The sequence below is a fragment of the Loxodonta africana genome, chromosome 5 (genome assembly GCF_030014295.1).
Source record: "Loxodonta africana isolate mLoxAfr1 chromosome 5, mLoxAfr1.hap2, whole genome shotgun sequence".
In the NCBI taxonomy this organism is placed as follows: domain Eukaryota; kingdom Metazoa; phylum Chordata; class Mammalia; order Proboscidea; family Elephantidae; genus Loxodonta; species Loxodonta africana.
In genome coordinates this window covers 119,938,220-119,966,012 of record NC_087346.1, presented here as the reverse complement: position 1 = coordinate 119,966,012, position 27,793 = coordinate 119,938,220, and the positions used below count along the sequence as shown (strand labels likewise).

Genomic DNA, 27,793 nt, shown 5'->3' with positions numbered 1-27,793 from the left:
GGTGCAAATGGTTAACATACTCAACTGCTAACCAAAATATTGGAGGTTCAAATCCATCCAGAAACACCTTGGAAGAAAGTCCTGGTCATCTATTTTTAAAAAAATCAGCCATCAAAACCCTATGGAGCACAGTTCTACTCTGACACACATGAAGTCGCCATGAATCGGAATGGACTTGACAGCAACTGGTACTGGGTGGAAGTGCCTGCCTCTCACAAACCGAAGGGGCCAGGTGCTGTCTCTGGGAATTTAGAATCTTGAACAACCACTGCAAGGACGTGGAGATGGTTGAGGGCCATTCACAGCAGGATCAGGTGCGGTGCACACCATACATTTCTGCTCTGAGTTTTGCAGTGTTTCCTTCAGCCTGATCTTCACCAGCTCTTAGTTCCTGCCTACCTTCCAACCCAAGACTTCTAGCCTCCCATGGGTTCTGAGGTTCCCCCAAATGCTTTGAGCAACCCCCCTAATTTTTTTTTAAGTTTGTTTGAATCTGTTTCTTTTGCTTGCAAGCAAGATTGGAAGAGGGGTCTCACCAATCGTCTTTGTGGCTTAAAGATTATTTGGTTAATTTTTCAAATAGTAATTTACGAGCAGCAGAGAGAAGCTGCACAGTGAAGGCCAATATTTTTCAATTTGAAATACGGAGACTCAAGTAATTGCAGGAGGTGATAGTGACTGTTTCTGAAATGATTGTTGGGATCAACAATTTGGCACTGAAAAAGTTGGAGGGAAGTGAGTTTAAGACTGGATCCACAGCTAAATGTGGTGCTACCATGTGATTTTACAATAAAAAATGTTACAATAGCTGATGCATATCCTCATTGACAAAGAATGCACACTGACAGGTTTGTCCCCAGCCCTTGTAGAGTGGCTATTGCCGTGATATCCCTTCACATGTCGTGAAGATTCTGGGTCATTTTCTCAAGTTTAAAATCCAAATTGTGGATGTGGTAACGGCTGTTGCCAGACACAAAACAGTGGAATCCTGGACAGAGTCGCAGACACTATCATTATCTCCTCCTTTTGCACTTTGATCCAACTGAATTACGGAAGCAGACCCTTTGGGTTTTACACATCTATGAAATGAATCATACTCTCATATCCTGCACTATCAAGGTTCATCTCCAAGGAGAACATACATTTATTATCTAAATTACATCGACAAATATTCATGTTTTTCTCATCTTTATATTTTAAAAATAATAATTTGAGAATCAAGTTTTAAATGCCATTTTTTTTTTTCCGTTTTAAGAGCATAGATAGCACATTTGTCAATTCAACATTTTTCATGTGTACAGTTCAGTGACATCAGTTACGTCAATTATGTTGTTCAGATGCCAATTTTGATAGTATATTTCCTATTGGAGAAATTAACCCCCTTCTTTCCATAGTTTTTAACCTATCGGGGGAAAAAAAGACAAAAGAAAAAGGCAGATGGAAACCAAAATATCACTTTCACTACTGATAAAGTTGACATTGGAGAAAGTGGAGTACATCTGTGAGCAAGTGGACTTAGTGATGCTGAACTCAAGTATTGGCCAGACCTGCCCACCTAGCCACAGGCAGAGGTGGACCACTGCTAGCCTCTGCTGCAGGGCAGACACGGAGCAAAGCTTTATTGCTAAGCTTACCATGGGTTACAGAACCATCTAGAGTATGTTTTCTCTGCTGTGTCTTGAGAGGAAAAGGAGGCAGAAAGGGCTGGACTATACACACTCAATTTCTCTTCACAAACTCAACAATCAGATGTTACCCCATTCTACTAGGGAGGTGGGATGGATTGAATTGTGTCCCCACAAAATATGTGTTGTAAATCCTAACCTCTATGCCTATGCCTGTGGTTATAATCGTATTTGGGAAGGGGCTGTCTTTGTTATGCTAATGAGACAGAATTAGTGTAGGGTATGTCTTTTTTTTTTTTATGTCTTAAGTCAATCTCTTTGAGATGTAAAAGAGATTACACAAGCAAGCAAGAGAAGCAGAGATAGGGGAAGAGCGATGCCAAGCCACATGAAGAATGTCCAGGAGCAGAAGCTCAAAGAGACAAGGAGCTTCCTCCAGGGTCGACACAGAGAGAAAACATTCTCCTAGAGCCAGCGCTCTGAATTCAGACTTCTAACCTCCTAAACTATGAGAAAATAAATTTCTCTTTGTTAAAGCCATCCACTTGTGGTATTTCTGTTATAGCAGCACTGGATGACTAAGACAGGAGGGGTAAGTGAGGACTGGAGGGAGGCCATTACAAGAATGGGGCTCCCACCTCAGATAAGGAAGGACCAAGAGTGGGGCAGAAGTATCTCCCCCCTCAACAATCATACATGAGAAAGTCTGTTGCAATAGATGTTTTCTACTCATCAGCTTTGATTCCTCTCCCTCTTGCCTCCTCACTGTCCCCTCACACATTCTAATTTGAGCAAGAGAAAAAAAAACGGCATAGTAGAAAGAGCACTGGACTGGATTTAAGGAGATCTGGATCCTGGTTGTGGGTAAGTCATTTCAGCTCTCTGGGCCCTGTTTTTATCATCTATAGGATGTAGGAGAGGTTGCTCCTCCTTGCTAAAACCAAACCTTCAGGTTCCATCCACCTTATTCTTGGGAACCTTATACTCTCTTGTATATTCAACTTCTTTCTCAACTGGGTTTCTCCTATTGGCTTTTAGACATACACTGGTCTTTCCTACTTCAAAACAACATCCTCTCTTGTCCCTTAACCTTTCTAGAAACTTCCACATCTCTGAACCTTCTTCTTTATAGACAAAATAATGAAAAATTTGTATAAACATACTACTTCCGCTCATCACCCCTCAAACCAGCCCAGTCGGACTTCTAGTCTTATGATGCCCCCAAATGACTCTACTGAAGAGACCAATGACCTTCATGCAGCTCCATCCAAGGAACACTTTTGTTCTCATTGTACTCGTATTTCTCAGCATTAATGGACACTGTTGACCACTCTCTCTGTCTCAGAAATCTTATTCTCCTTTGCTATACTGACACGGCACTTCTTGGTTATCTGCCTTTGAAGGCTCATATTCTTCTAGATACATCTTGAGTTTTTCAATACCTAGGTCTTCTCTTGTTCTCTGTTCTCCCTCAGTGAAAAAAAAAAAAGATTAAAAAAATTATTCATTCAGTAAATGTTAATTGAGCATGTCCTACATGATAGGTTATTTCAGGCACTTGGAATTCAACAGAAAAAAAAAAATTCCGTGCTCTGATGGATTTACATTCTAGTGGGAGAAGACAGTCAATAAATAAGCAAATAAATGTAAAATATATCGGATGGTGATAAATGCTATGAAGAAAAATAAATCAGGGTAAAGCAATTAGGAGGGGTATTGTTATATAGGAGGAACCCTGGTGGTGCAGTGGTTAAAGTGCTCAGCTGCGAACCAAAAAGTGGGTAGTTCAAACCCACCAGGCGCTCTGTGGGAGAAAGATATGGGAGTCTGCTTCCGTAAAGATTTACAGCCTTGGAAACCCTATAAGGGCAGCTCTACTTTGTCCTATAGGGTCTCCACGAGCTGGAAGCCACTCAGTGGCAACGCGTAATGTTCCATAGAACGATTACAGAGGTCAGAGACCTGAAAGAAGTGAATAACTGAGCCATGGAGTTATCTGGTGGCCGAACATTTCAGGCAGGACAGCATATAATACCAATTAACAGTTTTTTTTTTTTTTTTTAACAGTTACTGAGAACTTACTGTGTGTCAGGAATTTGTGCCAAGCGCTTTACCTGGCTGGCAAATGTAGCAACTATCATTATTATTCTTCCCACATTCCACACCAGGAACTTGCCTGCAATCCCATGGCCAACAGAGACAGAGCCAGGATTTGAGCCAGCAGTCCCACTCCAGAGTCCCATCCTAACCTTTGCACTTTGCCATTTCACAGCTTATGAACTCAAGGAAAGGAATTACTACCGTGACTAGTTTCAAAGCAAAGACAATGAAACAAAACCTCATCTCATATACCTTAGTATAATATTTTCCTGCTTTAGAAATATACAAGAAATGTACCATTTCTAGCTCAGAATAACCAGTGGTGTAAGCATTTTACCACCTAATTTTACTCCCCAGCTGGTTTCTAGATATTAATAACTTGGGCCATCCCTGCTACGTTTTAGGTTTCTTACAAATCTCCAGCTATTTTCCCAATTCATGCCATATTGTAAAATATATTTTTCCCCAGGATTTTTTGCTTCCTGGGGGGAAATGGAGGCCTCTTTTAGCAGAGCACAACCCATATGCTTTTGATTTACTTGTAGTCAAATCTCCAAAATGTTGCTTTATAAGGGCTATTTTACTCCTCTTCAAACTCTCTTGAATTTAGGCTTCGTTAATACTTCCTTCCTCTTGAACACTGAGTGGTGTTTTGCTAAGGGAAGGAGTAGCCAAATACCACCATAAGTCGATTGGTTCAAAATTGCAAGCCTCAGCTTCTGAAGGAGCCTGGGAAAAACAGGCTTCCTGTCCATAGCTAAGTCATGGGATGGTTCACACCCTCTAGTCATCTAACCAGCACAGATGAAGGATACTGACGGCTCCAAAGACACAAAAGAGTTTTTAATTATTGGCCATTCTTACATACCCCAGAGTGGAACACTAAGTATTTTTCCCTTTTTTAGAAAAAATAAAATAAAGTGGGTGGGAGAAAAAAATTTCTCTTGTCAGCTTGAGCTTTAAAAAGAAGAAGGAAGTAGAGGGGTGAATGGATGTTTTTAAGCTCAAGCATATGTTAGAGGGGGAGGAAATGAGACTGAGTGAGAAGCAAAACGCTGACGCTGAGGCTCCTCCATGGCCTCAGATTGACCCGTGAATCTCACCAGTTCCTGTAGCAAAAGCCACAAAATATGTCTCATGCTAAGAGCAAGTTTTGTCAAGGAAGCATCAGCACTGAGTGAAGTCAGCAGAACCATGGGTGGGTGACAGCCAGGGCTTCTCCGTAAGGTGAGAACCTGATTTCTCTTCAGCCATCCTTCCATGCCACCATCTACCCCAGAAATACTGGGGGAGGCAGACAGGAAGGAAGGATAGAAGGACATGGAAATATTCTATCAGTCACTTGATATGCCAAAGATCACAAATAGGCTTCATGTCAGGGCAATGCCTGTTGATTGGTAGGTAGTAGCTGCCTGGAGTGTTGTGTTGAGAAGGATTCTGAAGTCCAGCCTGTCTTCCATAGCAAAGAGTGTTAGAATTGATTTAGTGATCTCACTTGTGGTCAAGACTGTAGTGAGTGTCAGTCTTTGTGCACTTTCTCAGACTCTCTGTACTGTGCCATGCTCCCAGCCCTGGACTGGTTAAATGGACAACGCAAAGGAAGCTCTAATGTGTGATACCAAGGTGGATGGTAGCAAGAAGAGCTGAGGACTGTTTAGAGGCAATGGCAGGATTCTAGGAATGAGGACTTGACCAGAGCTTGGCCTGGGCAGTGCTTACAACTCTATCAGGAAAAGCAATAACAACTCTGACACCCTAGAGCACCTCTTCCGGCTCTGGCCCCAGCCTTGTTTTATGTGGTGTCCCAATCCCATAGGTCCCTTACTGTGCTCAGTGAGTGAAAGCTTTCCAGGGCCATTCCCTGAAGCGCTGGGAACTCCAAAGTGATGAGACGCATAGGTTCAGGAGCCAGATGTTCTGGAATCCCGGTTCCACCACTGAGAAGCTGTTTGCATTTGGGCAAGTCCCACGATCTCTCTGAGGCTCAGTTTTCTCGTCTGTAAAATAGAGTAAAAACACCTATCTCACAGGGTTGTGATGAGAATCAAAAAGATGTGAAGGGCCTGGCTCATAGAAACTCTTTATGAATGGTTTATATTTTTATAAATACATCCTTTGCTTTAATTTGTCTTTAGGCTTTCTAGACTATTATCAACCAACCAATCCTTATCAAGCACCTATTAGGTACTAATGGAGAACTGGTGCCAAAGTGGTTAAGAGCTCGGCTGCTAACTAAAGGTCAGCTGTTGCAGAGTAGAACTGCTCCATAGTGTTTTCTTGGAGCTAATCTTTACAGAAGCAGTTCACCAGACCTTTCTTCTGTGGCACTACTGGGTGGGTTTGAACTGCCAACCTTTAAACTAGCAGTCCAGTGCAAACTATTTGTGCCACCCAGGGAGCCCTAGACAGATATCTGGAAGAGGTGGGTAATTTGAACTAAGTGAGGACCAACTGTAAAGTGACTTCCTTTTCACCAGCTATAAATGTGGGCTACTCTGCTCTTATCCTGGGTGGACGTTTGTGTTCCTCAAAGGAGCTGTTGTTAAGTGTCTTCGAGGAGACCTCTTGTAACAGAGTAGAACAGTCCTGTAGGGTTTTCTAGGCTGTAAATCTTTATATAGGAGCAGATGGCTAGGTTTTCTCTGGCAGAGCAGCTGGGTGGGTTTGAACCGCCAAACTTTAGGTTAACAGCTGAGTGCTTAGCTGTTGAGCCACCAGGGCTCTTCCCTCAGAGGGGAGACCATCTTTATTAATACCCCACCAGGAATCTTGCTGACTCAGGGCCCAGAAGTAGTCATCCTGAGGAGTGAACAAAGGAAGGCCAAACTGCTGTTCACAAAACAATGAACCAAAACCCTGAGTCTTGTCTGGATTTACCCACTCTAAAAAAAACAAAACAACCCTCTTCCCTGTTGAGAAGAGCCCCTGAGAATTGAACCTGTGAGGGACTGTGGTACTCCCTGAGGCTTTCTGACAAGGCAGAGGAAACCCCGCAGGCAGCCACACCCCCAGACCCAAAACATGCCTAGAAACCTCACTCAGCAAAACACGGAAAAGTCCTCTTTGTTGTCTGAAATTTTTATCTTGTTTGTGGCAAGTCTGACGACTCAGTAACGACCACAGCTGTGCTAGGGTCTAAGATTTTCCTCAGAGGCATTCTTTCCCCCTTCAGAGAAGAAACAGAACCAGCCAGTCAGGCCTCCCTCCCTCAGCTCACGTTCCGGTTTCTGAAATGTGTTTGGGACAAGGGGAGGGTGGAGCCATCATCCTGAGATTTTATCGGACTTCGTATGACTTTAATTCTGGTGGGAGGAAGTAGAGTAAAATTAGCTGTTTAGGTTCATGGACAATGCATTTCTGGGCATGAAACGCAGCTCTTTTTATCCTGCTGTTGAAGTCAGTTTGAAAGAGCCAGACATTTTCCCATTTTAGGTTTTTTTTTTTTTTTATGGTTCATGAGAGAGCCCTGGTGGTGCGGTGGTTAAGCACTAAATGCTCGGCTTCCAACTGAAAAAGTCTGCAGTTCGAACCCACCAGCCGAGAAAGATGTGACAGTCTGCTTCTGCAAAGATTACAGCCTTGGAAACCCTATGGGGCAGTTCTACTCGGTCCTATAGTGTCACTATGAATCAGAACTGACTGGATGGCAACAGGTTGTTTTTTCTGGTTATGGTCCCTGACAGAGAATCATGAAGAAGAATCCATTTTCCAGGCCCTAACAGGAGGACAGTTGGCATTTGCTAGTGACAAACTTCTTTCTCTCTTCTGAATTCCTTTCATTCTGCGTCTCTCAACTGCATGCTCTGGGCATGTGTGGAAGGGACCCTGCACCAGGGAACAGCAAAAAGAAGGAAATGCTAGGCAAGGTGGCCTGCCTGTAGCAAGAATTGCGAAGTGGGTTGGAGGTGTGGTATATTTTCAGGACACAGCTGCTGAGAGGTCTTGCAGCTGGCCTGGGTATAGCTCCTGGGGGAGGCATTGCCTGAGAGATGGGAGAGTGTTAGCTCAGCTCTGGGTCTCCTGGTCTCACTAATATGCGGGTGTCTACAAGAGTCTCACTTTCCTCATCTGGGAAATGAAGGGATGGGAGATGATGGAGATATCTGTTTGCTTGACTCTTCAGCCATCACTAGGGAAATCTAGGACTCAGGAATCCCTGGGTGGCACCAATGGTTAGGCACTCTACTACCAACCTAAAGACTGTAGGTTCAAGTCCACTCAGAGGCCCTTGGGAGAAAGAGCTGGTGAACTGTTTCTGAAAGGTTACAGCCTGAAAACTCTACGGAGTGCAGTTCTATTCTGCAGTACATGGGGCCACCATACTTTAGAACTGACTCAAAGATTTTTGGTTAGGACCGAGGCTCACAAAGAAACAGTGATATTTCAGGGAGATGGAGTTGTAGGCATTTGTTCGTTCATTCTTGTGTTCATTCATTCATCTAACCTTTTTTACGTACTGAATATGTGCTAGGTGCAGAGCATACAGAAATGAATAAGATTGGATTTCCTGCCCTCATGGGCTCACAGTCTTGTGGAGAATGGAAATAATTCTAGAAAAGTCATTGGTATGGCTACAGGTGTATGTACAAGGTACTCAGCGCTGCCTGGAAATGTTGAGGAAGATGACATATGAGCCAGATCTTGAAGGATGAGTAAGGGATGCCCAGGAGGTGGAAGAGCATAGAGAAAGAGAACATTGCCTGAGATACAATGGCGAGGCCGAAAAAGATTTTATGCAGGGTGTGGAAGGCAGTTGTCAACATCCAGCTGACATTGCAAATCAAGGGAGAAGTTCTTCCTTTCTTTGAAAACTGAGAAAAGCTTGGGTCTTTATATTGGGGTGGCCCAACGCTGTTGAGATATCAGATTAAGCCATTGATATTTGTTTCTCCAGGCCAAGTGCGGGAGGATTTTTCTTGATGCTATATCTTGTGTAAGGAGCCCTGGTGGTGCAATGGTTGAAGTGCTTGGTTGCTAACCAAAATGTCTGTGGTTCGAACCTACCAGCTGCTCTGCAGGAGAATGATGTAAATCTTCTGTAAAGAGTTAAAGCCTTGGAAACCCTGTGGGGCAGTTCTACTCTGTCTTACAGGGTTGCTATGAGTCAGAATTGACTCAACAGCAGTGGGTTGTCATTAGCTGCCTTCAGATTGGCCCCTGACTGATGGTGACCCTACGCACAACAGAATGAACTTGACCGTTGTGATCCATAAGGTTTGCATTGGCTGATTTTCAGAAGCAGATCACCAGGCCTTGCTTCCTAGCCTGTCTTAGTCTAGAAGGTCCGCTGAAACTTGCTGAGCATCATAGCTACACACAAGCCTCCATTGACAGACAGGTGGTGGCTGAGCATGACGTGCATTGGCTGTGAATCGAACCCAGGTCTCCTGCACGGGAGACAAGAATTCTACCACCAAACTACCACTGCCCCCATATTTCTTACATGGACTCTTGATAAAGCCTAAACTTTAAGACTACTTTTGTGATTGTAACTCTTTCTCAGGCCAAGGACTCCTTGGAGAATGAGAAGAACGTTAGGAAACTTCTTCCTGGAAAATGCACATGATTTTGCATAAAATTTCAGGCAGGAGTTTTGAGAAGCTCCCCCTCCAAGCTCATTCACACACTCGAGGTAAAGAATTCTTGACCTTGTCTTGGGCTGTGAGTCCAGACAAGTCCAGACATGAAGCTCTACGGTGACCTGGCCTGATGTAGGTGAGGATGGATTACCCAATAAAGCAAGGTACGCATGGGTTTACTTGTGTTTGCCTATTAATCTGTAGTGCACAATTTCACATGAGTTTTACCACATCTTTGATGAAGTCTGTGTCATGATTTTTGATCTTGTGTGTACCTTGTTTACTGGTTAATCCGCGTCTGGATGTGGAGATTAAGTTTAGAGACTCTTGAGGAAACGATGTTACAAGTTACAGGGGAGACGTTCAGCTCTCCCTGGCCAAGTTCAGGTGAGGGCAGGCAGTGTTGACAAGTGCCCTTTGCCCAGACTTGCTTTGACCCTGGTGGTCTGGGCCTGGCAAAAGCAGATGTGGCTTTTAGCTTGGCACGTCAGCTGCCTGCTAAAGGAGCAGTTATTCGTGATGAGATCAGTTATGGGCAAACATTCTTGCCAGGTTATTCACAAGTTACTCTATAGTGTGTACACTGGTTCATGTTCTTTGTTTTGATTGGTATGCCAGTGGAGTAGGAAGGACTGTGGCGGTGCTAGACATAGAACAAGATCATTCTCAAATGGGGAAGAGTGATGGCAGAGATGGGGAGTGACAGGAGCTGCGTGTAGCTTATCTGCAGTCAAAGCTTGGATCCTTGTGCAGAGGGCTTTGGTAGGGCCAGTACTGGGGTGAGGAAAGTGAGGAACTTGTCTTGGGTGCAACATGCTAGGAGGTGTCCCAAAACTCAAAAATCAAAATAAATCATATTTTAATGGAATTAAAAATCAAAATTAATGCAAAATCCATGATACATCAATTAAAAAATTTTTAAATAAAGGCTGGCTGCAAAGCTGCACTTGAATAATGCTGCGTTACTCATCTTGCCCTAATCCCGGCCCTGGGTATTTGAGCCAAGAAATGCATGCTCTTGACATCCCAAACGTGTACTTGAACAATACCTTTGAATTTCAGTAAAGCTAGTACATGAACACTGCTAAGTTAGTTCTTGTAGCTGTCCAGGAATTGTCCCAGCCAGTGTGAACACTGTTCTCTCTTTGAAACTTTACCCAGCCAACTTGCCCACCTTTGCCCAAAGAATATGTATTGGCAATCACCCAAATATTCCACCAGGGGGCACTCTTGCTCTAACCAGGTGCCCATGGAAGGGGCTTGTTAGCCACGTTAAAGAGAGAGTTAAACAAGTCGCTAAATCTTGTGGCTGTTGTTTTTTGAAAGGCCAGGAAGAATCCTGAGCTAGGACTGATGGCAGCAATGATGAGATATGAAGACGACTGGAGGAATATTCTGGAGAGCCTAGAGCAAGGTGGGGCCAACTAGTAACCACGGACTGTTAAAAACCAAACCCATTGCCATCAAGTCGGTTCCGACTCATAGCGGCCCTATAGGACGAAGTAGAGCTGCCCCATAGAGTTTCCAAGGAGCGCCTGGTAGATTCGAACTGCCAGCCTTTTGGTTAGCAGAAGTAGCTCTTAACCACTATACCACCAGAGTTTCCTGTTGTGCTTAGCAGGTGAGAAAAATGAGAATTTTTAACTACGTTTCTTTCCCGTTTGAAATATAAACATACATGATAGATGTGAGAATGGGATTCATGGTTTTCTGCAAGGTATAACCCTTGTAGTGGTAACCGCTGAGGCACTGAGTCAGAAAGACCTTGAATGCTGCCTCCCCCACTTACTTACTAGCTCCATGATCTTGGACAGATGATTGGACTTTGCCAAGCCCGAGATTTGTCATCTCTAAAAGGGGATTGTCAGAGCTGCTCCTCTGGAGGGTTGGTAGAGGATTAAATAAACTGATGCATGTAAAGCTATTTGCATGGTGCCTGGTATATAGTAAGCATTCAGCAGAGGACAGGCATTATTATAGGCTTGTGGGCAAAGGTTGTGCAGCTCAGTTCCTGGGCCTTCGGCCTCCCTTGGCTGTTTCACTAATTAAGGAGATGGCCTCAGGGTGACCCAGAGAAATAACTTGAACCAGGGCTTCATGAGAGTCAACCAGAAGAATTTCCCACCTGGATAGAGTTTCACAGGTGTGATTTTTGAACCAGGAAATCAGGCTGGGTTCCCGAGCAGAACTGTCTCAACCTTGGGGACCTGGAAACATCTGACCACCAGGTGACTGATCTCGTTTAAGCTGTGCATTGTTGTGGAAAGTATTCATTTACATGTATGTGTATCAGCCCCTTTCCGTTAATCCAGTCTGTGTCTTTATTGTGAAATCCTGAACTCAGAAAGATGCCCCCAAATTAACCATGCTGTGGTGAGAATTATGTTCATAAGATTCTGTTTATTGAGGCTTTCTTTATGTCAGTCACTCTGAGAAGCACTTTTTTGCTATCTCATTTATGCCTTGAATCCACCTTGAGAGGAAGCTGAACCTGTTTTGCAGATAAATAACTTTAGTTTTAGGGAAACTTAGTATCTTACTGAGGCTCCTTCAACCAGTAATTCATATAAACTTTGGTTGGTCTGACTTCAAAATCTATCCTTTAACATAGATATGTATTTCTAGGTGATTCTTATGTATACATCTACATCTTGACAAGATCCTCAGGTGATTCTTATTTATACATCTACAGTCTAATAAGATCCCCAGGTGATTCTTATGTATAAAATGTAGATTCTGATTCAGTGTATCTGGGATGGAAATACAAATTCTCAGCAGGGGGTCGAACAGAGTGGATTGGTTCAAAGGCCTGGTTTAAGTCCAACCAGATGTACCTCAGAAGAAAGGCCTGGCAATCACATCTGAAAAATCAGCCACTGAAAACCTTGCAGAGCACAGTTCCACTCTGAAGCAAATGGGGTTGCTACGAGTTGGATGGACTGGACGGCAACTGGTTTCTTTTGTTTGTTTTGGTTTGTGAACTGTGAGGAGCAGAGTCTTTGCCCTCAAGTAATTTAGAGTCTGGTGGGAATGGAGCATCCTTTGGCAAGAGCTTCCTTTTGCACCCCAGAAGCTCTCCTTTTCATCCCAACTCCTTGATGGCTCCTTATTCTAAGGCTTTCTAAGACTTTGCCAGGGAGACTTAAGGGTTTGTAATGAATTAAGAGAAAAGGCTGCTTCGATGCTAAAAACGGAGCATTTAAGTTGGCTGTTGCTTTAATGTAACTACCTCTCCTCAGCCTGACAGGTTAAAATGGACAAGGAAGTAAAAAGGAGTCTGGGAGGCTACACAAAACAAGCCCAGTTATCTTCCGACTACCTAGCAGCAGATTGGGAATGGTCAATGAGGAGATTGATGATATTTCTTACGGTAGTGTTAAAGTGCATTAAAAAGCGGCAATTCACAGAAATCATTTACAGTGCCTCCCAATTCTTTCATTACCTTGAACTTCCATTGGGTTCCTTTGAGGAACCTATCTATAACATTTCTCAATTGCTGGTTGAAACCAGAAAGGTAGGCATCTACCTGCTTCCATCTGGCTCAAGGGCTATCAACCCTGGGTACAAAACTGGAATCACCTGTGAGAATTTTGAGACCCTACTTAGGATGCCAGCAAGGCCACCCCTAGCAATGTGTAGGGCCTGGGGCAACTATTATTTTGTTGGGGCTCCTGTGTATAAAAACAATTTGATTAAAACATGCATTACAAAATTTATGGGCCCATTTGAGGAAGAAGAGTTACTTATATATGTTTTTTATCCAATCAGCGCACATGAAGATTCTTCGTAGGGTCCAGGTACCATCTCTCTTCTAGTTCAAATTCAGGAACCATCTCTTCATGTTCTTTGTTGTCAAATTCACCATTCCTGGCTAATTTCATGTCTCCCACTGAAAGTAAAGTGTAGCAATGTTGTCATTGCAGTGTCATGGCTCTTCAGAACCTGTTTGTATTGAAACAGAATAGATCTTCTTGCCTCTGCCTTCCCCTCCTGCCATTAACTTAAGGCTTGTTTCATTGTTACTGGAGTCCCTGGGTGGTGCAAACAGTTTAACAGCTCTTGGCTGCTAATCAAAAGGTTGGAGGTTTTTGTCCACCTTGAAGCGCCTTGGAAGAAAAGGGCTAGCGATGTACTTCTAAAAACTTGACCATTGAAAGCCATATGAAGTACAGCTCTCCTCTGACCACATGGAGTCATCATGAATTGGAATCAACTGGACAGCAGCTGGTACATTGTTACCAGTGACGCTGCCTCATCTAACCTGCTGTAGGTACACCCTGGCTTCCAGTGGCTCTCTGGAAGCTTGTTAGGGTGCTTTCCCCTAGGTGATGTCTAGAGTATGCAGGAACGTGTGAAAGCTAACTCTTTTTTGATCATGTTAAATTTACTGTATGGAATTATGTAGCATAAATGTAGAACATTTTCCAGTCACACCTTGAACTCTTCAGGCAGTCATCATTGCATTTCTAGAATGAAACTCTTTCAGTATGGCCGGTACCCCTGCTTTCCACACACAGCAGGGAGAGTAGGCAAAAGGACCTTCGGGAAGAGTGAGAGGGGCAGTCCCATCCCACCAGAAATGTACGTTCTTGTCAGGCTCGGCTTAAGGTAGACCAGGGACAGCATGAAGTTATCACATCAGTGGGAGGCCAGAGGACATTGACCAGCAGGGCCCCTTGGTGTTAAGGAGCAACAACTTGGAAGGCCACCCTGGGAGGCTGCCTGACCGGTGGTGTGGAGCCTGCAGTGGCAGCAGGGGGTGGGCGGCTGCCCTGGGTGCCAGCGTGGGGTGGGGGGAGGAAGGGGGAGAATGCACAGGATCAGAGCTGTGCCCTCACCATCCTCAGTGTTATAGGCTGGAGTGGGCACCATAGTCTGAACACGGAGGGCCAAGAGCCACCCAGGGGCCACATGTACGGCTCAAGCAGTGTCTTCTGTGGACTTTCGGTAGCCCAGAGCCCAAAACGCATCATGTGCTAGACGTGCGTGAGTCGCCCCAAATCAAGTCTATCACCGTTTCAATGTGCCTGGCGGCAGGAGTGACCCAGGACGCCCTCCCGGAACTGCGCGGGCGCAGCCTTCGGGAGGACCTCAAAGGCGTCAGTCACGAAGCTGCGTGGGCACCTGGGTCCTGGATGCCGCTCAGGGCGCCCCAGCAGACGACCCTGCCAGCTCATGCAGAATCAGGACCGACATGGGACTCGAAATAGTTTGAGGAAGGTGCCCTAAATGGTAGGGGCGCGATGGCTCAGGGTTGAGGTCAGACTGGCTCCTCGCCAGTCTAAAGGCAGTATGACATTGATACCCAGGCCCAGCTCCAGAGAGTCTGTTACTGGCCTGGGGGGTGGGCCTTCCCTCCACGTTGTTGTTGTTAGGTGCCCTCCAGTGGGTTGCCATTCACAGGGACCCCATGCACAACAGAACAGAACACTGCCTGATCCTGCCCCATCTCACAATCATCCCTGTGCTTGAGCCCATCATTGCAGCCATGGTGTTAATCCATCTGTCGAGGGTCTCCTCTCCCTTACCAAGCATGATGTCCTTCTCCAGGGACTGGTCCCTCCTGATAATATGTCTGAAGTACTTGAGTCAAAGTCTAGCCATCCTTGCTTCTAAGGAGCCTTCTGGCTGTATTTCTTCCAAGACAGATTTGTTCATTCTTCTAGCAGTCCCAGTATATTCAATATTCTTCACCAACAGCATAATTCACATTCATCAAATTTTTTGGTCTTCCTTATCATTGTCCAGTTTTCACCTGCATATGAGGTGATTGAAAATACCATGGCTTGGGTCAAGCACACCTTAGTCCTCAGTGACACCTTTGCTTTTTAACACTTTAAAGAGGTCTTTTGCAGCAGATTTGCCCAATGTAATACATCATTTGATTTCTTGACTGCTGCTTCCATGGGTGTTGACTGTGAATTGACAGCTTTAATTTTTTCTCCATTTAGTATGACGTTGCATATTCCCTCCGTAGTGATACAAAAACCTCCCCAGGTGATTCTAACGTGCAGGAGGGTTGAGAACCACCTTGATCTAACTCATTGATGCACAAACTTGGAGTCACCTGGAAGCTTTAACAATGTCTAACAGCTGGACGCTGCTTCCAGAAGTTCCGACGTGATTGGTCTGGGGTGTAATCTGGCACCCAGACTGGAGAATCATTACCATCCACTGACGGTGATTTTTTTATACCTCAGATGGGCTTGGCTCTGGTTGCTGAGTCAATTGCATATTCAGCTTGGAATTCCTCTATTTTGTGCTGATTTCGTGGGAGAAATTCTACTGTGTCCGCTCTATCATTCCTTGGGTGGCTCCGGTGGTATCTTCCTCAAGTCAGCCCACAAGGCAGACAGTGAGGGCTAACGGGAAGTAGGACAAACTTTAAACTTTGAGAAGAGGCCTTGAGAAATACTCTGTGGCCACACTAGGTCAAAAAGAACAAAAACCAAGCCCATTGTGGTTGAATTGGTTCTGATTCATGGTGACCCCATGCATTACAGAGTAGAACTGCTCCGTAGGGTTTTCTTGGCTGTAATCTTTAGGGAAGCAGATAGCCAGGCCTATCTTCTGTGGCACTCCTGGGTGGGTTTGAATCATCAACCTTTAGGTTAGCAGCCAAGAGCAAATCGTTCGCGCCACCCAGGGACCTAAACCAGGTCAACAGACCTAAAAGAAAAAAAAAAAAAGTGTGAAAACTCCCTTGTACGTTCAGACCTGGTCTCCAGCGCTCTTTTTTAAATCATGGTTAAATAGATATGGAACACAAATGTGACATTTCAACAATCTTCACATGTACAGTTCAGTGACACTAATTATGTTCATCAAGCTGCCCAATCCTCTTTTAAAGGTTTTCTGGTTCTCAGGCTGGGGTACAAACTGTAAAAGTTGAAGGCCAGGCATCAACGTGGAGCTTCTTACTGAACAGCCGATTTTATTGGACAACGTGTGTTTCAAGCCACCACCTCTGTCAGTAGTGGCACTGCAGTGAATTACGTGCTGCAGTGATGCTGGAAGCTATGCCACCGGTACTTCAGGTACCAGCAGGGTCATCCAGGGTGGACAGGTTTCAGTAGAGCTTCTAGACTAAGACAGACTAAGAAGAAAGGCCCTGTTATCTACTTCTAAAAATAGGCCAATGAAAGCCTTATAGATCACTACAGAACATTGTTTGGCTCACTTGTTTTGGACATATTATCAGGAGGGATCAATCGCTAGAGGAAGACATCATGTTTGATTAAGTAGAGGGCCAGCAAGGGTGACGGACGGAGACCCTCAGAGAGAAGGACTGGCACAATTGCCACAGGATGGATTTGAACATGCTAGCAATGGTGAGGATGGCGCATGACGGGGCAATGTTTCACTCTGTTGTATGAAGGGTTGCCGTGAGTAGGAATCAACTTGAGGTCATTTATCTATGTATCAAGAGTGAAATAATTTTAGAGGCCAGAAATTAAAAAACATTATTTTTTTTCTTTTAATAATTTTTATTGTGCTTTAAGTGAAAGTTTACAAATCAAGTCAGTCTGTCACATATAAACTTATATACACCTTACTACATACTCCCATTTACTCTCCCCCTAATGAGTCAGCCTGCTCCCTCCTTCCAGTCTCTCCTTTCATGACCATTTTGCCAGTTTCTAACCCTCTCTACCCTCCCATCTCCCCTCCAGACAGGAGATGCCAACACAGTCTCAAGTGTCCACCTAATACAAGTAGCTCACTCTTCATCAGCATCTCTCTCCAACCCATTGTCCAGTCCCTTCCATGTCTGATGAGCTGTCTTTGGGAATGGTTCCTGTCCTGGGCCAACAGAAGGTTTGGGGACCATGACCGCCGGGATTCTTCTAGTCTTAGTCAGACCATTAAGTCTGGTCTTTTTATGAAAATTTGGGGTCTGCATCCCACTGTTCTCCTGCTCCCTCAGGGGTTCTGTGTTGTGCTCCCTTTCAGGGCAGTCATTGGTTGTGGCTGGACACCATCTAGTTCTTCTGGTCTCAGGATGATGTAAGTCTCTAGTTCATGTGTCCCTTTCTGTCTCTTGGGCTCATAGTTATCGTGTGACCTTGGTGTTCTTCATTCTTCTATGATCCAGCTGGGTTGAGACCAATAGATGCATCTTAGATGGCTGCTTGTTAGCATTTAAGACCCCAGACGCCACACTTCAAAGTGGGATGCGGAAAAAAACATTATTTTTATATCAAAACACAGGGAATGTTATAAATCATAATGTATAATTGGTACATTATAAAAAATAAAAATAAGTAAGAAATTTTATGCTTGCCCTGATGCTTCAGATACCACCTACCCTCCCCCACCCATTCACTCTCATTTGCTGTTAGGTTTTCTTTGTAAGAAGAGTTTGAGGTTCAATGAAACTAGTCAGTTCAATCCATTTCTCTGAGGCCTAAGTGGCTTTGAATATGCTTTCCCCTGTGAGGGATGTTCTTCCTTTACTAGGTTACCTGGTGAAGTGCTATTTTCCCATCAAAACCCACCTCAGAACTCCAATTCTCTGGCGCTCCTTTCTTCCCCTACCAGCTAGAGGTTATCACAGCTTTCTCCATACTGTGCACTGGACATGACTCTACCTTTACATTTATTCCACATTGTTGTTGTTAGGTGCTGTTGAGTCTATTTTCAACTCCTAGTGACTCCATGTGACAGAATAGAAGTGCTCCATAGGGGTTTCTAGGCTATAATCTTTATGGGAGCAGATAGTCAGGTCTTTCTCCTGCGGAACCACTGGATGGGTTTGAACTGCAAACCTCCTAGTGCATAACCATTGTGCTACAAGGTCTCCCTCATTCCACATTAATGTTGGTTGGTTGGTTGTGCGTCTGCTTCATTGACAAGATTGACTACTCTTTGCAGGCAGGAATTACATTCCATTCACTTCTCTTCCCAATCTTCAGCACAGGGCCTGACATAGAGCAGATCTCAATAGGAGCTTGTTGATTAAAAGCAGTGTTTTTCTTTACTTCTTAAAAATAACTGAAAAATCCCAAATACTCCAAGTTGCTGCTACTCAAAATCCAACAGGAGATTGTTAGTGCTTTATTCTCAGTCAGCTGTGTGACACTGAGCACCCAGGAGGGGGCTTAGGGAGGGGTTGTCACTAGATCCCAGCCTCTTGGGGGGAGGGAGAGAGAGGAGGGACGACCTAGCAGCTGGTCCAGCTGCAAGGCCTGCAGCCTCCTGCCCTCCCCTGCCTCCTCCCATGCTCTTTGAAAAGCACTGAACTTACAGTCACTTGGACAAGCCCTAGCATTGTTTGCCTCCAGTGTCGGGTCAGAGGCCTTATAGGAATGGCATGATTCCACTTCCTTAAATAGTGACTAGGGAACGAAGTGAGTAACCATGTCTTTAATTAGCCATACCCCAGAGGCCCTTGGGGGGCTGGTAATGGTGGGATTCCAGCCAAGATCAGCATGGTGTGGCTGGTATTCAGTCCAGAGAAACTCAGTGGGGTGTTTTATTTGCTTCTTGCCCCCAAGTTGTCTGTCTGCCTCTGCTCCATCCCGCCATCATTTTTAGTATGATGGGCTGCTCAGGGCTGACAGAAGGCAAGAAGGGAGGTGAGAAGCTAACCCTTCCTGAGTGTCTACTATGAGTGAGGCTGGAGTCCAAGCACTGGGAAGAGCAAAGGGAACAATCAGAGAAATACAGGGATGTAACCTGATGAAAGCATAGCCCATGTGGTCCAGTTCCAGGGCGGTGTTACCATCAAAGGAAGATGGTCCCAGGGACTAACAAATATTTCAGGATGGTTTAAGTTCTTCACTTGCATTTTTGAGCTCTGTAAGTAGAATCGACAAGGGCAGTCCAGAGCTACCCTTCATACAACCTCCTTCCCTTTTCTATCCACTTCCTAGTACCCTGAGCCTGCCCTGGCACTCTTTCCTCCAAAACCCTTAGACAGCTCCCCCAATCTGTGTAATTTTTCCCTTTCACTCCTAGTACAGATATCCCTCATCTCTTCCAAACATCCTGTTCTCCTGCCTCTGCAGTTTCTCCTCCCCAGCCTTTGGTTCTGTAACACAGAGAAAAGAATAATTCTGGCAAGGGCAGCCTCTATCCCCAGAGAGCGACAGAGTGGTAGTGCCGTAGGGGAAAAACATCACAAAGTTTAGTAAAGCAAAAAGAAAGTTGTATTCAGCATATATTCAAAAAGGCAAAAGTGGGAAGTTGACAAGCATACTGCCACAGGCCTGTCTGCCTGAGTCCAAGGAATCATCAGTATATTTTAGCCTTACAAAATGGGCAAAACCATCGAAAGCTTGATCTGTTCACAGAGTGGCTAGAAACTGTGATCCTACATTTTGAACTGTCTTTCTTAACAATCATTGGTACAGGTTTCAGTAAGGACAGTCAGGAGGGTCTTCATTGGTCCGACAAATTTTCTATTCACTAAGTGCTAATAGAAAAAGATAAAAGTGGAAATTCTTCTGTGTTCTAGTTTGACTGGCTTATGTGAAAGTTTCTCTAAAAGATATTTTCTGAAATTATCCTAGCTGTTGTCTTTATGCCTCAGGGTATGGTTGATGTGTCCTTGTGAGTCCTTGTGAGCCCAGCTCCAGCTGGGTCACATTCTCTGAGCTCAAGGACACGGAATATTATTCCCTAAATCAGTAGACACCAAGTGGAAAGAGCTAGACCCTCTTTAGTTGATACGGAGAGAGGGAATGGACTGGGAGTAAAACAAACAAACAAACAAAGTTGTTGTCAAGTCGATTCCAGTTCATGGCAACCACCCCATGTGTGTGACAATAGAACTCTACTCCATAGGGTTTTCAATGGCTGATTTTTCGGAAGTAGATCACAAGGGCTTTCTTTCAAGGCACCTCCAGGTGGACTCAAACTGTCAACATTTGGTCGGCAGCAAGTGACTCCTTTGTCTGGGAATACTTACATGAGTTAGTAGTTTTTGGTCCTGTTACTCAGACTTGTAAACCAGGAAGCTACAATATGGAAGTGCGTACACAATCCGCACATGTGCAGAGGAGGTAATGGCAAACTCTGTCTGGGGTGCTAAGAGGTCACCACCCAAAGACGGAGCACCTGAGATGGGTCTTGATGGGAGACTAGGAGTTCGTCAAGAGGACAAGGAGAAAGGGATTTCCATTCAGAGGAGCAACATGGGGGAAGCCACTTGGCTGACAGGAATAGGCTGAATCGCTCAATGGGCTGTCAGGTCTATAATCTATTTTCTAGCTCCTGTCTTCCAGACTTTCTAGAAATGACAGTGATTGCAGACGAAGGTCAGGATCCCTCCCTTTCAGATCTAGGGTCCCCCAAGTACCATGGTGAAGGAGATGTTAACGAGCTGGTAGGGCAAAGTGAGACAGGTGTTCTTGACTTGACCAAAGAAGAGAAGGCAAATACAACTGCTGTCATGTGCCTTGGTGGTAAATTTACTTTCTTCTGAGGAAAGAGAGAGCATCTTGGGCAGGTCTGGGCTGGGCTGGGTTGGGCTGGGCAGGGCTGGCTTTGTCCTAACCAACTTTGATACTCTCAGGAATGAGGTGGAATGCCTGACTATAAACAAAGCTTTCTTCACAAGCCCTTTCAGCTTCCTCTTTATTGGATCCTCCAGTCTGAAAGAGGTATATTCTTAAATGACCATTCAGCCTGGTCTCAACCTGTCCTAAGTTCTTGAACTCCCTCTACCTGTTACCTCGCAGACATATTAGTGCTTTTGGGATTTTAAATATGGTATCATGCTGGAATTGGTTTTACGCTGTGGTTTATAAGGGTGGTGCTGCTGGGACCCTAACACATCACCTACAATACCACAAAGCAATCTCTGGAGTAGTCACAAAGTGTGGTCCCAGGGCCAGCAGCATCAGCATCACCTGGAAACTTGTTAGAAATGCAAATTTTGGGGCTCCACCCAAGACCTAAGAAACCAGTGGAGTTGGGTCCAGCAACCTGGGTTTTAACAAGCTGTTCACAGGACTCGAAGTCCTTGAGTGGTGCAAATGGTTAACATGCATGCCTACTAACCAAAAGGTTAGAGGTTTGAATCCTTTTAAAGGTGCCTCAGAAGAAAGACCTGGTGATTTACTTCTGAAAAGTCAGCCACTGAAAACCCTGTGGAGCACATTTCTACTCTGACACAAATGGAGTTGCCATGAGTCGGAGTGGACTCAGTGGCAACTTTTTTTCGGGAGACTTAGACGCATGCTCAGGGTTGGAACCACCGAACTTGAGAACACTGAAGGCTATAGTGTTAACCTGTGGTGACCAAGGCAGAGCCTCCTGTGTGGAGGCTCTGAGGCATGAAAAATGCTGTTTACCTGAGGGCCTCTTCTTAGAATGGACACAGAAAGCACTGTCTGCCCTTTTCCCTGAACACTGTCAGCTTGACAAAGTGCCAGATGTGTTGCCTCAGAGACAGAGTTGTGACTTCTCGGCAGGCAAATAAACCTTTGCTCTCTGGGTGTAGGAAGGTGTGGGACTTCCACGAAGATGCAAATGGGGCTCCCAGTGGCTACATGTCACCTCCACTGGGGATGTTTCAGTTCCTGGTAGAAGGTGTGGCTTTGGGAGGGCGATGCCTGCACACTTCGCCCAACACTTCTCAGAAGCCTTCACGCCAATTTCGCCTCCAGCTCCCCTTGGAGCCCGGCAAGAGGAAATGGACTGTAACAGATGTGGGACAAATTCAAAGTCGCTACAGGGGACTTTCAGAGGGCAAAGCCTAGAACAGATTTTCAGGACAGGTTGAACAATCTTCCTTGGACATCCTTTATCAGAGCAGTAAAGTGTAGCAGCAGTTAAGGCTGGAGCCTGAACCCAAAACAAACAAAACCAACCAGTTGGTTGACTCAGCCGCATGGCAACCCCATGTGTGTCAGAATAGAACTGCTCCATAAGGTTTTCAGTGGCTGATTTATTTGAAAGTACTTTGCCAGGCCTTTCTTCCAAGGTGCCTGGAGGTGGATTTGAACTTTTAACCTTTAGGTTAGCACCAATGACGTTAACCATTTGTACCACCCAGGGACTCTGGCTGGAGCATGAACTGGATTCAAATCCTGGCTTTTCAATGATTGAGCTTTGTGACCTTGGGAAAACTACTTAACCTTTTAGTACCTACATATTCTTGATCATAGACTGGGAATCATAATAGCAAGATTGTCATAGGTGTTTGGGAGGGTTAAACTAGGTAATGCATCCTAAGTAAGTACTTGTTCAGTGTCTAGCATATACCAGAAAGACCACTTGCCGTCAAGTTGACCCCAACTCATGGTGACCCCATGTATGTCAGAGTAGAACTGTGCTCCACTGGGTTTTCAATGGCTGATTTTTTGGAACTAGATTGCCAGGCCTTTCTTCCAAGGTGCCTCTGGTTGGACTGAACTTCCAACTTTTGGGTTAGCAGCCAAGTGTGTTAACTGTTTGGACCACCCAGGGACTCCAGTGTCCACTAAATATCACCTGTTAGCTGTGGACGGGCATTCAATACATGTTTGCTGAATGAAGGATTCACAGTCCCTGTCTGACGCAGCCAGAAGTCCACCAAAAATATATTCCACTGCTATTTCAGACGGCCTTACATTCCAAACAATTAAGTTACCTAGGAGTGGTCCCGCTTCCCAAGGCTTAATGAAACTCTAAGCAGGTATTTTTCACAGTGGTTTCCTATTTCTGGAATGTCTTTCTCTTTTCTGGTGTGTTGTCATCCTATAGGCTGTTAGTGAGGAATCAGAGTGACCTAAATTGCTCCCATGCATAGAGGGAGGAAACAATAAAAAAAGAAAAGGGAAATGAGGCTTCTTGGGTAGAGTTACAAGGCTTAACACTAGGTAGCATTTCCTGACAAGACTCAGCTTGGAAGAGTCTTCTAGCACGTTGGAAAAGTGGTCCCTCCCTCTCTGCATTTCCTGCAGTGCACTCCTGAGAGAGAATGTCAAAGCTTATTGTTGGAGTCCAACTTGATCACTGTTGATGTCTGGTAGTTGTCGTTGTTAGGTACTGTCAAGTCAATTCTGACTCATAGCGACCCTATGCACAACAGACGGAAACGCTGCCTGGTCCTGCGCCATCCTTATAGTCTTTGTTATGCTTGCGCCCGTTGTTGTAGCCACAGTGTCAATCCATCTCGCTGAGGGTCACCTTTTTCACTGACCTTGTACTTTACCAAGCATGATGTCCTTCTCCAGGGACTGATCCCTCCCGATAACCTGTCCAAAGTATGTGAGACGTAGTCTCGCCATCCTTGCTTCTGAGGAGCATTCCAGTTGTACTTCTTCCAAGACCGATGCCTGGTAGGGGGCTCATTTCCCTGGCTGAGCTGCTAAGAGGAAGAGAGACTGAGATTTTTCACTCACACTTGGACTCACAGGAAAAGGCATCATCGACAACCACATGTCAGACCTGGAGATACTTACCTGGAGATTTGGTCTTCACATGCCTTTAGATAGATAGGTAGACATCTAGCTAGCTGACTCGTGGTGACCTCATGTACAATGGAACAAAACATTGCCCAGTCCTGTGTCAGTCTTACAATCATTGTTATTTGTTGTTGTGGCTATTGTGTCAACCCATCTCACCGAGGGTCTCCCTCACCCTCGCTAGCCTCTACTTCACCGAACATGATGTCCTCCTCCAATGATTAATCCCTCCTGATAATGTGTTCAAACAAAGCAAGTCAAACAATATTCTGTTGTGATCCTTAAGGTTTTCATAGGCTGATTTTCGGAAGTGAATTTCCAGGCCTTTCTTCCTAGCCCCTCTTAGCCCAGAAGCTCTGTCAAAGCCTGTCTACCATGGGTGTCCTGCTGGTATTTGAAACACTGGTGAGATAGCTTCCCGCATTATAGCAACATGCAAACCACCACAATACGACAAACTGGCAGAGTGGTGGTGTGGCCAAATACCTTTAAACTCACATAATCGAAGTGGTTTCTCTCCATCCTGGGCATTTTATACTGAGGCTGTTAGGAACTCCCAGAGGAAGAGCAAAGGGTGGGGAGCAGCGGGAAGGTTTGGGGAGTGCTTTAAAATCCCTTCCCACAAAATCCCCCGCCTGCCAGAGAACAGACTCCAAGCACAGCAGCAGCGGAGATCTGGAATGGGTACTTCTGATTTTGCCCAAGTGGCCTATTTCCCCTGTGGATGAGTCTCCCTCTTCCTGCAATAACCACTCTCCCACCTCACCTTCCCTGAAGGGACAGTCCAGGTCACCTCGATCGATGGCTGGGCATTCCTCTGTGGCTGCCACTAGACTGTCTGCCTGTGAGATGAGCCTTCAAGAAAACCCAGTATTTAAAAACAGGAACTTACAAAACAGACACTAGGGAAGTAGATGATTATATGTATTCACTGTATATAGTTCGTTCTGTTGCACATAGGGTCACTATGAGTTGGAACTGACTTGATGGCACCTAACAACAACAACAGCGTATATATAGAACCAGGAGCCCTAACGGCACAGTGATTAAGGTGCTTGGCTGCTAACTAAAAGATCAGCAGTTTGAATCCACCAGCCACTCCATGGGAGAAAGATCTGGCAGTCTGCTTCCGCAAAGATTTACAGCCTTGGCAACCCTATGGGGCAGTTCTACTCTGTCCTGGAGGGTTGCTATGAGTCAGAATCAACTTAAAGGCAGTAGGTTTGGTTTCATATATATGGAACCACAACCAGTCTGTCAGTTCGTTGTACCTTGGTGGATTTATGTTGCTGTGAAGCTAGAAGTTATGGCATCAGTATTTCAGGGTCACTCATGGTAGACAGGTTTCAACAGAGCATCCAGACGAAAACAAACAGGAAGAAAGGCCTAGGATCTATTTCTGAAAATTATCCAAGGAAAATTTTATGGATTACAACAGAACATTGTCTGACTCATTTGCTTTGGACACATCAGGGTGGATCAGTTACTGGGTGAAAACATCATGTTTGATGAAGTAGAGGGCCAGTGAAGACAAGAGAGACCCTCCGTGAGATGGATGGGTACAATAGCCACCGCAAGGGACTCCAACCTGCTGGAGATGATGAGGATAAGGCAGGACTGGGCAATGTTCTGTTCTGTTGTACATATGGTCACTGTGAGTTGAAATTAACTCACCAGCAACTAAATACACATATATACTTATATTTACATACACAGATATACATACATACAAATATACATGTATGCGTATATGTATATATGTAAATATATATGTAGTTGGTTCTCCTACTAAGATGTCAATATCTCCATTAAGATGTCTAGAAGTGGTTTCTATGTCTGATTACCTGATTAGTATTTGTATCTTTCTCAGCACCTGTCACGGATTAAAGCGTGTCCCTCCAAAATATTTATCAATTTGGCTTAGGCCATGATTCCCAGTATTGTGTGATCGTCCACCATTTTGTCATCTGATGTGATTTCCCTGTGTGTTGTAAATCCTGCCTCTATGATGTTAATGAGATGGGATTAGTGGCAGTTATGTTAATGAGGCAGGACTCTATAAGATTAGATTGTGTCTTAAATCAATCTCTTTCGAGATATAAAAGAAAGAAGCAAGTAGAGAGACATGGGGACCCATACCACCAAGAAACAAGAGCCAGGAGAACAGTGCATCCTTTGGACCTGGTATTTATGCCCAGTATTTCATTTAATTCTCACAACAACTCCGGGAAGTAGGGGTCATTGTCCCCATTTTACAGATAAGGAGACTAATGTTTGAAGGGGCCAGTTCAGCCAATATTGCCTCTCTACTAAGTGGCAAATTGAAAGTTTGGCTCCAGCCTGCCTGACACCAAAGCTTGGGCCCATAACCACTAAGAGGGAAAATTATTTTGTGCTTGAAAAATGTGGAGTACTCTTCAAGACAGTAATTATGAGGACTGTAGAAACATGGAAGTGTAGGAGTAGCTACATTTGCTCAACAGCGTATGCTACAGTGACAACTAAGAAGGGACAAAATAGCACCTGTGTGATGGTCGCAACAGGTAAAGCCACTTACGCACGTGAACAAGCTGCTGTCGATGAGCTGCTTTTCTGACTGCGCTCACTCTTTCAGCCTGGCCAGGCATGATTTGGTAAACGTTGCTGCAAAATTGAAAAATGAATGAAGCAGCAACACACAAGCATCACAGTGTAACAAACTGACAGATGAGTGGCGGTTTCCTTCAGAGCAATCACTCTTTGCAATTCTGTATTTATTTGTCTGAAGACCTATTTATGATCTGTCTTTCTCCCTAGGTTGTCAGCTCCATGAGACAAGGGACAGATTCTGTTATATTCACCACATATACCTAGCACCTACTGCAGAGCCTGGCACAAAACAGATGCTCAAGAAATATTAGTTGAATGAATAATTGAACGAATATTTTTCATAATCTTCTTTGCTCTTTTAAAATAATATTTTGTATTTTCGGTAGAAGTGTACATGGCAAAACAGGTACCTATTCAACAATTTCTACACATATTGTTCAGTAGTATTGGTTACACTCTTCGCATTGTATTGACATTCTCATTGTTCCCTTTCCAGTTGTTCTGTTCCCCTTAACCTACTCTCACACAACCCCAACCTTCTCATCTATGCTTTAGAGTATTTGTTGACCATTTGGTCTCATATAGAAGGTTTTTTAAAAGAGTGCAGTATTCAGGGTGATATTCATTACTTTATGGGCTAACCTGCTATCTAGCTTAAAGGTGATTTGAGAGGATGGTATTGGTTCAAGGCTTAAAGAATATCTCAGGGTAATAGTGTCAGGGATTCTTCCTTTCTCAGTGGATCCAATAAGACTGGATTGTTTTTGAAATTTGAAGTTGTGTTCAACCTTTTTTTCCCTTTCTATCAGGATTCAGCTATTACGGTCCTGATCAGAAGGTCCAGTAGTGGTAGCCAGGCACCGACTAGTTCCTCTGCTCTCAGGGTACAGGAGGCTATGGTTCATGTAGAAAATTAGTCCTTTTCTGAGCCTTGGGTTTCCTTCTTTCTCTTTTGCTCCAGACATGGTTGTTGTCGTCGTCATTAGGTACTGTCGAGTCAGTTCAGACTCATAGTAACCCTATGTACAACAGAAAGAAACATTGCTTAGTCCTTCATCATCCTCACAATTTTGCTATGTTTGTATGCTGAGCAAATAATCTGAGAAACTGGACTATATGAAGAAAAATGCACCAGCAGGATTGGAGGAAGACTCATTAACAACCTGCAATATGCAGATGACACAACCTTACTTGCTGAAACCAAAGAGGACTTGAAGCACTTACTGACTGAAGATCAAAGACTACAGCCTTCAGTATGGATTACACCTCAACATAAAGAAAACAAAAGTCCTCACAACTGAACCAATAAGCAACATCTTGATAAATGGAGAAGATATTGTAGTTGTCAAGGATTTCATTTAACTTGGATCCATAATCAATGCCCGTTGAAGCAGCAGTCAAGAAATCAAACTATGTAGTATATTGGGCAAATCTGCTGCAATTATTATTAATGAATGTTTGCAACTGTTTCTTCTCATTTTGAGTTGTGCCCCATCAGCAAATG

General features: G+C 44.5%; 2 long non-coding RNA genes across 9 annotated transcripts in view; one reads left to right on the top strand and one right to left on the bottom strand.

Annotated features, from left to right (window-relative positions):
• Positions 1 to 1,954: 1,954 nt before the first annotated feature.
• Positions 1,955 to 27,793, top strand: part of LOC111751050 (uncharacterized) — a 279,013-nt gene continuing 253,174 nt past the window's right edge. For 2 of the 7 annotated variants that reach the window (XR_010322131.1, XR_010322118.1), the window contains exon 1: positions 10,932 to 11,532. This is a non-coding gene — a long non-coding RNA (uncharacterized LOC111751050). The other 5 variants (XR_010322127.1, XR_010322135.1, XR_010322136.1 and 2 more) reach the window with 5 other exon arrangements.
• LOC135231459 (uncharacterized) lies at positions 23,519 to 25,163 on the bottom strand. Of its 2 annotated transcripts, none has more exons than XR_010322137.1 (2): positions 23,698 to 25,163; positions 23,519 to 23,603 (listed from the first exon to the last, which is right to left on the bottom strand). It is a non-coding gene; the product is annotated as an uncharacterized LOC135231459 (long non-coding RNA). The 2 variants fall into 2 exon arrangements; XR_010322138.1 differs by having other exon boundaries at positions 23,519 to 23,600.